Raw genomic sequence first — 13,391 nt, 5'->3', positions numbered from 1 at the left:
TACCAAGCAAGGAGGAAAGGGCCAGGAAGTAAGTCTGAAGGTAAGCCAAGGAGACCATGCTACATGATTTTTCCTCAATGGAATGGAAAGCCATTGAAGGCCTTTGAGTTGAGGGCAAGGATTATAATACCTGGAGTAAAGTAAACAAACTTAAAATATTATTTTGAACAGGAAGTAATAGGACTTGATGTTAAATGCTAGGTGCAGAATAAGTGAGAGAAATAGGGATGACTCTCAAGTGTGTGTGTTGGTCAATCAGGTAAATGGTAGCTCCATATATTGAGATGAAAACAATTTGGAAGAGGTACTTATTGGCATGAGAGCAGGATGGAGAAGGAACAAAGATATCAGCGGATTAGGCCAGATTCATTGCAACCAAATCTTAGATGTCATGAGAGATGAAACACATAGCAGTATGTGCAGTATAGCAATCTTGTTTTAAGTTGCAAGAGCAAACCTCTGTTGGTTATCACAGAGGGTCTTATATAAACATAATATATACCGACAGGAAAACGTTGTTAACACATTCAGAGGACAGCATCTTATTCAGCAGTTGGGAACCACGGCCACCTCATATAGTCAAAAATATCCCTGAAATTCCTTAAACTGCCCATCTTTATGTGGGATTCATGAATAATAGAATATTTTCCGTGAGTTTCCTTCTGATCATTTCTGTTGTCCTACCCTTTGAGGAAGATGAAAATAGAATCTCTGTGAAAAGGAAAATATTGCCCAATTCTGACTGACAAATGCCCTATTTTAAACTCAGAAGAGATTTTGACTCTCCAACATCTGGGCTTTGACTTTAAGAGCCAGGCATGGAGAACTGAACAGAGTTTGTACTACATACTGAGAAGATGTGAGATAAGATATGTCATCAATGAAATGTTCTTCCCCACATGAAGGAGAGGAGTGGGGAAAGCAAAAGAGTATTTAGAGTCTCATGTGGGGTTTTCTTTCTGCTCCCCTCTTTAGATAAAGATACCCAGGCAGATTCATGGGATCCAGAAGAAAAAGGGAGGCATGTCTGGCTTTTCATCTAAAACCTGGTGTGAAATGTCTGTCAGAGTGCCCATGACAGCATGAGGAAGTCAGAACTGAGTGGCAATGGTGATGGGACAGATCTAGACAAAGGAAGGCTCAAGATAGCTTCCCATACAGTCTTCTCACCAGTGTGAAGATATCTTTAAAAAAACTTCTATAACCTCTGACGAGAGACAGATAAGAAAATTGAAAACTGAGATGTGTTATATCTTGCTGGGAAGCCAGTAGGTGGTGGATAGCAACAAGATGGATGACCTAAAGCCAGGAGACACCTGGGGAATGTGCTAGAAGCTCTGAATTCCAGTAGACTGAGTAAGAGATTATGTGTGTAAGGGAAGGGATCCAAGTCCCTGGTAAGAGAGAAGATAAACCACTGTGCTTTCACCATTTTGAGAAAAAGAGATCATAAGTTATAGTGGATACAGGAAGAGCACTGGTGATACCTAAAAATGAAACAGATGAGAATTCTCCATGGACTTAACAGTTAGGACCACAAAATGTACTAAATAGCTTCACCATTGTGAGAACGTTAAGAATTTTTTTAAGTAGTTAACGCATATAATAAGTACTACTATTTATTTTATTTGCACAAATTATTATTATTTATATAGTTATTATTGAAAGTAATTAGTAGTTTTAAATTTAATAGTTATTAAATATTATTTATCAATATTACCTTTTAGTTTTCCCTGCAACCCTATGAGATTGTGCCTTTTTTAAAGATGAGGACATTGAAACACATAGAGGTTAAGTTAAGTAGCTTGATTTTGGTCCCTCACGTAGGAAGTGATAGAGATAACATCTGAACCCAGGTAATCTAGCTGTAGAGGCCATACTCTTAAACCTGAACTACACTGTCTCTAGAGCCCCCTTTCCACACATGAAACATGAGGAGGTCAGAAGTGGATAAGGAGAATTTTGACTATGACTAGTTAACCCCAAAGTAACTAAATTTTAAACAAGCAGTGACTAAATTTTAAACCAGAGTTGTCTTGACATGGCAAGATTTGATGTTTCCTGCCATTGGTAATAGTGGTCTCCTATGTGATTTAAGTTTACTTAGAGAGAAATAACAAAAAATTCACTTCAATGTACCTAAGATACAAACTAATTGTATGTACAAAACCTTGTACAGAGATACACATTATCCATAAGCTCTTCATGGCTAGTTTTTCTTTTCACAATTGAATAGATTACTATCCTTCAGGATGATATGTGTGTAGTCAGGGCTACAATCTCAGAAGCCAACGACACCACAGAATCTAACACAGCCTTGAGATTCCAATCAAATCTTGATTCCAATCACATATTATTTTCCTCATATGTTTGGTTTATTTTATCTATCCATCCATCTACTGTTGTGGTGATTGTGATTTTTATAACATTTGGTATTAAGTTTTAGACATTTTGGCTCTTAATATTACAACACACATTTCATAAGGATAAAAAGGACTTTTTCCACATAACCACAACACCATTACTAAATAATACAATTATAATTAATTATAATAGCATTTAATATCAATTCCATATTCAGATTTTCCCAATTCACTGAAAATGTATTTTATACCTGTTTTTCCCCCAATGCAGGATCAAAAAAAGAAAAGAAAAGAAAAGAAAAGAAAAGAAAAAAAGAAAAGAAAAGAAAAGAAACAGATAATATAACTAAATGCAAAAGTTTATGCATTGTATTTGGGTTGTTACATCCTTTTAGACTCTTGTAATACAGAAATCCCACTGCTTTGACATCATTTTATATTCAGAAGAATTCTATGGTCCTACTAGACCAAAATAATGACAGAAAATGCAAGATTCTGTAAAAATCAGAAATATTTAAAGCTGAATAAATCATTCAAATATTTTACGAAGGAAGGAAAACAAAATTTAATCTAAAATTAAAACTGTATGGTAGAGGTTGCAGAGACAAAAATTGGGTAATGGGTAACATGAATATAAAGAATACTAGAAATGTGAGATATGGGCTGGATGAGTTATGTGGCTTATAACAACAATAAGACCAATCTCTAATTTATCAATTCCTTGTATAGGCAATAAATAAGGCTATGGTGTATGATGGTTACAAATAAGAATCTATCCATTGTCCAAGTGAAAACTTGTGATGTGACCAATAAGAAATTGATGTTAGCTCAAAAGATAATTGCTTTCAAAGCAGATTAGTATGTCTTAAATCCAGGGATACTTAGGCATAGAAGTATTTAAAATAATCAAAAATTAGAGAACTATTTCTTGTGTTAAAAGAACTGATATACATTGGTATTCTTTGTCATTAATGTGTTAGAGAATTTGACCTATTTAATTAACTAAGGTTAGTCCTTTTATTCTGATTTAAGATATGTAACTGAGTAAATTCAGACTTTTTATGTAAAACTGACATGCTACCAAGATTATACATATTATTGAGATATTTAAGAAAATATAAATTTGAGCACATGTTAAAATCTATTTTTTATATTTGAGCATTAGTTGAATACTTAAGATTTTTTTAAAAAGGAGATAATTTAACTCCTACAAACATACTAAACTTCCTCTGATCAAAATTTAATATATTTTATTTCCTTTTCAAAATGTCAATTAACTACTTTGTCATACACAATCAAATATTCCTCAAAGACTTGTTAAAAATGATAAAGTCTACTAGAGTTTACTGATAAAAAGTCAGAATTTGAACTTAAAATCTTCAAGAAAAGCTAGGTTTGGTCATTTGTAATTCTAATTGAATGTTAATCTTTAAACAGTTCAGAATATATTTTTCAATTATTCAACACAGGAAAAAAAAACAGCCTCACACTAAACACAGAATAAGTAGTTGTTTTGCTTCAGAAGCCATGTTAGACATAGAATTCACATCTTTAAACAGTATATTCATATACCACATATTGTAATGCTCACCCTCAGACAATTACAGGGGAACTAAGATTGACTGAAAGATATCACTTTCATGTAGTCTATCTCATAGTTACACAGTAATCAATCAATTCATTGATTGGAATAATAGGAAGACTGAAACTACTATTTAAATTAATTGCATTTCTCTCTCCTTTTTTCCCCCAAGATTATATAGTGGAATTTGTTGACGATAAATTCCAGTTTGATGTGATGCCACTAAATGCACAGAATATATACCTCTGAATATATGTTTCTGCCCTCAAAAAGTTTTTAGTCAATGGGGAAACACTTAAGCTTCACAATAATGACATCAACAACATTAAAACTTCTAGAAGTTAATTTAGAAGAATATCTTTATGGCCTTGGGATAATGAAAGATCTCTTAAGAAAAGAAAATTGTTTTACTATCATAAATTATAGGCTGTGCCTACCCACAACTTCCTTCTAAAGGCTCACTGAGATATTTTTGTTACCATGTTGCCTATTAATTCATATAAGGCAACACTTATGTAGCATACACTAGCATACTTCTGATTAAATATAACCATAGTCTGGGCTCTGGTTCTCATTCCATTACTAACTGTCTGTGGTCGTGGGGAAGTCACATCATGTGTCTTACTCTCAGTTACTTCATGTGGGCAATGAAATGTTTGACTAGAAGGTGACTAAGATGACTTCCCGCTATCAAGAGCCAATGAAATCATGATGCTTTAAAAACTGGAGGAGAAAATTGTGATAAATTCCTCAAGACCTTCTTTCTAAAATCTCCTCCCTTATCATAATTTAGGCTTTACAATTATCAGAAGGTTTTAGAGACCTACTGCCTTCTTGCTCTCTCCACAACAATTGATGAGGGGCCAAACACTGCATCTAGAACATCCTCATATCTACCTCTTGTTGTTTTTTAAGAAATAAAAATCAGCAAGGGGCCTCATAGATTAATCTCAATGGTATAAAGGGAAAGCATTAACCCTTCCACTTTTGGGCATGTCTGTCCTACAAACAAATGGTAAAATTAAAATGACACTTAAAAATAAATAAGTTGCTATTGGTTTTATACTTTTATTTATTTCTCATTGCATCTACATTTTTGTTTGTTTCTCAAAGGTCCCAAAGGCCTTCAGGAAGCAATAATCACAGAATAAACTAGGCTGCTGAGAATTTATACTAGCACTTTGTTCTGCCTCAAATACATATTCAACCCTGTTCTCACTAACGTTCATGATATTTTTTTTATTATTTGTTGAGCTGTTTGGGGGAATGTAATATTAACCTTCATGACATCACTCTGAGGAGTACCTTGAAGGAAAGAGCTGCCTTTGTTTTAGACGTGGGAACTGGTGCCAAGTGACCAAATGGTTTTCCTAGGTAATGCATGCTTGTTATAGATAATACACAAGAAGATAACTAGAAGAAGCTCTTGAAATAATAAATTCTAATATCTCTAAGTTAGATGTTTGATAACAACAAAATTATATACACAAAACATGATACCTTTGGCCATGATAAAATCAGATCCACAAAAGTTTTAGCCAGTCAGATCAAGTAGTATGTATATACAAAAGCTTTACTTAAATATCAGTATTGAAATCAGGAAGAACATAAAGTTTAAATCCTCCTATGTCAACATTTCAGTTAGCTCCATGTTAATTAATTGTTTCTACATCACAAATTAGAAAGACCATTCATAGATCCCTGGAGGTGATCATTACATCAAATCCTTACTCTGAAAATCAGTAATTAAAAGGAAAGAATTAAACATTAATCCTGATGTTCAAGTATCAGCAGTATTTCTGTTTTAAAATGACTTATCAAAGAGGCACGTGGGTGGCTCAGTCGGTTAAGCATCCGACTTTGGCTTAGGTCACGACCTCATGGTTTGTAAGTTTGAGCCCTGCATCAGGCCCCATGCTGACAGCTCATAGGCCAGAGCCTTTTTCGGATTCTGTCTCCCTTTCTCTCTGACCCTCCCCTGCTCACACACACTCTCTCTCTCTCTCTTTCAAAAATAAATAAACTTTTAAAAAAATTTAATGACATCAAGAAAAAGGGTGTGTGTGTGTGTATGTGGAAACTACGGCAAAACATTTGTTTATGCTATTATTTTGATCTCTTGTATATTTGAAATTTATAATAAAAACAAAATCAAGAGAGCTACAGCTCACTTATTCTAACTGTGGTACCTTAGGTAACCCACTTTACCTCTCTTGGACTTTCTTGTTATCTATAAAATAAGGACAATCTAAGTGACTAAATAATTATACCTAGGTTACAGAACCTTTGAAAAAATATTTTATCCTTTTTCTAGTAGCATTACAGGAAAGAAGCAGAAATAAGCCTAATTTATTTATAGAATCAAAGTCAGTGATGTCAAGACATTGAAGAATGAAAGTTCTGAAAGGGAGGATAGTTATCACTTCTAAGAAGTGAACTTATGAGCTTTTGTATCTTCAATGAGATGAAAATAATTCAAACAAAATCATAGCCCTTGCAATAGCCAGTGCTAGGAATGTAAGCTATAACTCTAGTTACAACATTTCAGCTTCTGTCTCATAAACCAAAATTTGTGTCTGGGATCTGAAGCCCCAAGAGAGCTGTAGAGATAGCTGCAGGCCACAGTAGGTAAGGCCCTTACAGTGGATCTTCATCAGTAAGTGAGAGGGAAGCAGGTGAACAGAAAGAAGGAGGTAAGCAGTTGGATATATTATGGTGGATAAGATTATGGATAATGTTGTATCATAACTGTAAATCAGGGCCTTTGGAAAATTTAACCCAAATCCTTCAGACATGGAGATCCCACTTCTTTAGGAGAGTTTATTTTGTACTATTGTGGTAAATATTCCAACAAGAACAGTTTGAAAACTGAGGCTCATCATGACAAAAATGTCTCTGACCCAAAGATTTACACAAAAGATGTCACCCAGCAATACATAATTAATTGCCAAATGAATGGCAATAAGTATTTAGTTATTCTTGGATGACCCACAAAAAAGATAAACTATAAATGAGAAGAATAGAAATGACGTCTTTGAAACAATCTCATTATCTCCTACATGTGATATTTGAAAATCTAAATAAGATAATCCTCTTCACTAAACACAAGTCTTCATTGAACAACAAAAACAGCTTTGTTTTCAAACTACCTGTACACCTCGTGAAAGGTTTCAAACTATCTCTACACTTCTCAGGCCTTGTTGAAAATCATGGGTTTAGATGAGAAGAATCTTTTTAAATAATTATTGTACTAGGATATTAGTTTAGTGGGTCAAGAACAACATTTCTCATGAAATAGAATAGTTTGGGATAGTATAGGATGGAAGATAATGGAATAGAGTCAAATAGAATATTTTTTATAAAATTTGTATGTACAAACTATGTATGTATGTATGTTTGGATGAGTGTATACTAGATTACAATGTAAATATCTGACTGTGAGTTATATTGGAAAGTTTGAAACTCACTGGTTTAGAACAAGGTAGCAACATGGTCCCCATGGGCTGAATGTCCCTACCTACAAACATTGATTGGCTTCACAGAAGCAAGCTAAGGTAAAATGTCATTCCCAGACTGAGGTCCCCACAAAAGGATGTTGAGAAAAAATGTATTTCCCATGCTCTGAGTAAGGACTTGAAGTAGGATTGTAGAGTGGGATTGATTATTTATTTGTTTATGTCTTAGGAGGATGTTTGTTATAAATACATATTAAGGAAGTAGAGGCAATAGATACTTGGTTAAGAAAGTTTGTGAATTGAAGGAGAAAATTAGGAAGGAAACTAGAAGACAATGAGTATATAGAAGAAATTTTTCCACAGAGGGAATGCTTTGATGCAAAGAAGAGAAATGCAAAAAAAAAAAAATATTCCAGAAGCTGTAGAGAAGACAACTCATAAACGACAGTGTTTTCTCCTTTGCCCATTGGCACAATGTTATAAATAATCCATAGGGAATGAGAACTGAACCTTCTTTTCCTTTCTGTTTCCTGATGGATGAAAAAAAAATGTCATCTCCTTGCACAGATCAGGGAATTAGTAGCTTTCATTGAGTTAATGAAGGATTAGGACTGGCATTTTTAGTTACTTTTTTGCAGGGATGAATTCTGTTGGTACAATCACAGGAACACAGTACAATCTCCTGTAGCATTTTAGCAATAAAACCCCACATTTTTAAGGCAGCTGTCTAGGATGAGAGGTCTGATCTATAGCTAGGAAAATCAAACTCTTAGCCTTTCTTTCACCGCACCATGCTTATTAGTCACCTTGATCAAGCAATCAGAGAGCTAGGCAGTACAAAATAAGACCACTAGAAAGCATAAATATCACTGTTCAAAATTCCATGTTCAAATCTCTAGTTCTCTCTAGTTAACTAGCTACCTGAGTGAGACTCATCCAACCTGTGAATTTCATGTAAGAAATCATACACTAGTTTCCTCTTGTTCTGTATCACTGTCCGAAAGCCACTTTTTAAAAGCTGTTGTATGCCCAAAACAATTAAAATTCATTTTAATCTTTAATAGAAATAAGAAGATACACTTATTGGAGAAAATTTAAAGAGAAATTAAAAACCCAAATAAAAATGTAAAGTTAATATTTCCTAGTTAACCTGAGGAGTTTTAAGAAATACAGATACCCAAATCTCTCCCCCCACTTATTCTACAGGGCATCCAGAGTTGAGAACCACTGAGATAAAAGAACAAGGTTTTGCTATAGTTGAGATTTCATTTATAGTTGTCTTTTTTTTTTTTTAGTAGTAAGCAGATTCTTTTTTTTTTTTTTTTTTGTAATTCATCACAGCTCCATAACAGAAATCTGAAAACAGAACCTCTAAGAAAGGACAATGCTACCTAATACCACAACATGGTGGCTTAGGCCTGTGGAACTCAGCCAGTCAGCAACAGAATACATTTACAAAACTACATAAATTAAAGTAGGTTGAGTTTTTATTGCTTTCATGTGGTTCTGACCAATAAAGTGAAAAGTATACAATCAGAAGCAAAACATTTATAGGAAAAAAAGTAGGGATCCTTTTTTCCCACTGGGAGACATTTTCTTCGTATGGCTCTTCTCTGATCAAATGATGTAGTATTATGTGTTTCCTTAAATAATCATGACACTTGACACCACGGCTGATAAAACCTACAAATAGACTGCCTGACCATGTGATGTCCTTTCTTGAAACCCTTCATCATCTTCAACACCCTTCAGGGGAAAACCCAACTCTATGATGTAGCAAAACAAAAGAAAGAAAAAACTTCTGAGATAAGACTGCTACTTACCTGCCCAACCTCAGATCTCTCTTCTCCAGTACCCATTCTACCCACTCTACACTTATCATTCCCAAAGATGAGAAGTTATTTCACACACACATTCATTCTTTTGCTCATTTTGCTGTCTCAGTCTGCAAAGCTCTTCTTCCCAACTCCACCCTCTCTTATCAGGAACATCTCTCCAATCAACTTTTTGAGTTTGTTCACATATAGCTCTTCTTTCAGATATTCCTCTAACAAGACAACACTTTCTGCTTGTAGCCTTGACCATTTCCTATTCAGTTTCTGCCAGAGTCTCTGTGCCATTGTATAACAGCAGATCTAAAAATGTACTACGTTGAAGTCAAGGCTTATCAGCGTCAACACTGTTGACATTTTAGACTAGATCATTGTTTTTTATAGGATGTTTTAACAACATTGTACAATGTGTAACAGTATCCCCGGCTTCTTCTCACTCCATGCCAGGAGTACTCCCACTCAAGTCATGACACCCAAAAATATCTCCAGATACTGCCAAATGTCTCTGTGGGAGAGGAGGTTCAAACTTACCCCAGATGACTTAGATGTACATCTTTGTTTTCCCCTAGTAAACCTGTCAGCTTCATAAAAGCAGAGTATTATGGGGTGCCTCGGTGGCTCAGTCGGTTAAGTAGCCGACTTCGGCTCAGATCATGATCTCGCGGTCTGTGAGTTCGAGCCCCGCGTGAGGCTCTGCGCTGACAGTTCAGAGCCTGGAGCCTGTTTCAGATTCTGTGTCTCCCTCTCTCTGACCCTCCCCCGTTCATGCTCTGTCTCTCTCTGTCTCAAAAAATAAATAAACGTTAAAAAAAAAATAAAAAAAAAGCAAGAGTATTATGCTCACCTTTGTACTTAGGATCTAACAAAGTGCCATGTCCACTGTAGATTCTCAAGAAATGTTGGTTAAATAAATTACTATCATATTTGTGATATAAAAGAGACAACACCATACTGCCAAAATGTAGAAAATCAAGTATACCAACATCTAGTCCTGATCAGGATAATGCTTTAATTTTTAAAGATTATATCACTAATGAAAATTTTCAATTTCAACTAACATTAATTAAATTAAAATCTTTAAACCCACCCGCTACTAGAGGTAATTTATATTTATTTTTATATGATTTTAAAACAAAAGAAAATGAGATTGAGGTCTAAGAATATATCTACATATATAAAACTCTTGGATTAAAAATTACTTGAATTAGTTAATCGATTCAGTTTTTTAAAAAATATTCATACTTTTAGTGTTTTCTAAATAGCTTTAAGTAATTGTTTCACTTTTTAAAAAAAAAAAAATGTTCAGCTAGCACTTTTTAATGCCCTGTAAATATTTTTTTCAGCTTTTATAAACTAAAAAGCATCAAACTTAATACAATCCCTTGCTAAGTCTCCTTTTCATTCCATTAACATTGATGGCACACATTCCTATGATAGAATTGACAAAGCAAGGAATTTTTAGAAACCAGAAATATATTACTTTAATTTCAAATACTTATTCAAAATAAGTTTCTAAATAGAATTGCTGTGCCAGAATTCGCATGTATGAGCACAAAAGTGCATTATACACAAATACACATAAGTTTTTAAGACGTATATATCCTATGGTAATGATTTTAAGTCTCTAAAAGATTAGTAGTTTTTTATTATTCAATTATTTTAACTTCTTATATCCAAATTATGACAAATTACATTTGAAATAGAAAGTTATCCATAGTTCTTTCTAATTCCAAATTATAAGTTATCTAAAAAATGGTTTAATTTGAAAGCACTATTCATGTAATTTACAGGTTTATATTCAGTGGGTTAATGATGGTATGTTCAACTGAGAGACAGTGTAGTTATATGAGCTCTGAATACTTATTAGTTAAGCATTTTTGAGCAAATATACTTTAAATTCTAACATATGATACTAAGCAGTCTTCATTTGTTCTTACTCTTTCTAGTGATGCAGTTTCATATTAAATGACTATAGTCTTAGTGAAAATTTGAAATTAACATCATTTTACAGACAATCTGAACTTTATAAACAAATAAAGCTATTAATGTTTTCATTTAACTTCCACCACCTTTTAACAAGCTAAAAAAATACCTTTTGTCTTTAGCATTTGGAACTTTCACATACATAGCAATAGAAATAACAAAATTGCCATATTAATATAACTTAATTTTGCTGTTCTTAAGGCTTAGCAGCTTTTTATTTTTCTTCAAGATTTGGCACTATAATAGTTTCTAAACGTTCTTGTTTATTTTTAAAAATCCGTAAAAATCCAGGCATGTAATTTTGTTTTTTTAGATTTCTTAGTGTACTATTATACCTTATTGTGAGTTCTAGAAAATTAACACTTTAAGCAAGGGGTCAGTGACCTATGGCCTGCAGGCTTAATTCTACCCAACACCTACTTTTGTATGGACCATGAACAAAGGCAGTTTTCACATATTTTAATGCTTGAAAAAGAGTAAAAAACATAATATTTCATGAAAAGGGAACATGATGTGACATTCTTATTTCAGTGTCTACTAATGAAATGTTATTGGAACATAGCTACACTCATTTGTATACATATTTTCTGGGGCTGCTTTTGAGCTACAATGGCAGCTTTAAGTGGTCCTGACAAAGACCCACAAAGACTAAACATATTTACTTTGTGGGCCTTGCCAACCCTGCTCTAAACATTACTGTATGACTCTACATAACACAATACATATGTCTGGGGGACAAGACACAATACATTTCTCAGGAGATTCCTTTCAACCAATATCATTTTATTATTTTTTTCATTAATACATTTTTCTGTAAGCCCTGGTAAAAACCACTGGTCATTATTAATAAAACACTTCCCATGACATTCATTCCATATTCGGCAAAGTATTATCAAACTGGTCAAGTCAATCATTTACTTTTTTGAGGTGTACCTTTCTTTCCCACATCACTGAAGCCTTGAGAGTTTGGAATTCCTGTAATTCCCCACTCAAAATCAACTTAGATACTTTAACAATCAGCCATGACTCTGAATCTATAAAGGTCAGTCTAACGTTTACTTTATCATGTCTTGATAAAGCTGTTACGCCTGGTTTTTAGTTACAACATTTTGTAATGGAAGCAAAACACGGCAAACCAGATCAAGCTTAATTTATAGTCTTGACCCAGTTTAAATTCCAGCTTAAATACAGAAGAAAAAAAGAGCACAGATTTGGTAAATTAACCAAAAAATTGAATTCCTTGCAAGCAAACATTGCTAATAGGTGTTTAAATGATACAAAAGATTATCATCCTCTACTAATGATCTTAATGCTATCCAAGCTATTGAAAAAGCTACAAAAACATAATCTTCAGTAATTCACTGTTTGATGCCATAACTAAATAGATTACAGTCTGAGCATCTGTTCGTGGTTCAAAAGTTACCTTTGAAATAAGATTTCCTAGCAGAAAATTCTGATTTTTTAATATCCTCTGGATCATTTTCATAGGCTTTCTTAAAAGCGGGGGAGGGGGAGCTTTAAATGTCTTGAAAGGAATGTAGAATTTGTTACGATATCTAGCATGATCTGGCTATTGCATTATGTGGCTATTAACAATAACCATTACTATATTTTATTTTGAGGACATTGCTGAAAATGCCTAAAATGAAAGTACATACAGCATATTTATAGATTTTTATATTTAGCCAAGTATTATAATACTCTGTAAAGAAAAACTTAAAAAAATCACTGAGGAACATTAAAAAATGTATAACTAGGAACAGTGTTCAAATAATAGCTCTGATATGTGTCTCATAAGATAAAGCTACTGACTGAAAAATGAAATAAAGAAATATTCTATTATGTATTAAAGAAATATTAAACTTTTAACTAAATTCAACCTCTTTGCTGTTGCTACCAAAGTTATTTAAACTGACAGTTTAGATTGTTTTTCTTTGGCCCGTAAAATGAATTGTAAGAAGCCAATTCACAGTAGCAAAACAAATAATGTCATACTCCTGAGAACCAAAAAGATTATTATCTCAAATACATGAACCTAAGAAGTAAGGTCTTCTCTCTAACATCAAAAACAACTGGTTTTACCAAAGGCAATCTTAGAATGGAAGGAGACTTAGAGGTCACCCAAGAAATGGGAATCGCCATGATAGCTCCCAGGTTACATGAGATCCCATGTCAA

At 33.6% G+C, this 13,391-nt stretch overlaps 1 protein-coding gene across 1 annotated transcript in view; it reads right to left on the bottom strand.

Moving 5' to 3' along the window:
- ZPLD1 (zona pellucida like domain containing 1) overlaps positions 1–13,391 on the bottom strand; it is a 74,120-nt gene that overhangs the window by 53,067 nt on the left and 7,662 nt on the right. The window lies entirely within an intron of this gene.

Source organism: Panthera onca, chromosome C2 (assembly GCF_046562875.1).
Source record: "Panthera onca isolate mPanOnc1 chromosome C2, mPanOnc1 haplotype 2, whole genome shotgun sequence".
Taxonomy (NCBI): Eukaryota; Metazoa; Chordata; class Mammalia; order Carnivora; family Felidae; genus Panthera; species Panthera onca.
The sequence above is the reverse complement of the archived record's forward strand: the minus strand, read 5'-3'. Positions and strand labels throughout refer to the sequence as shown.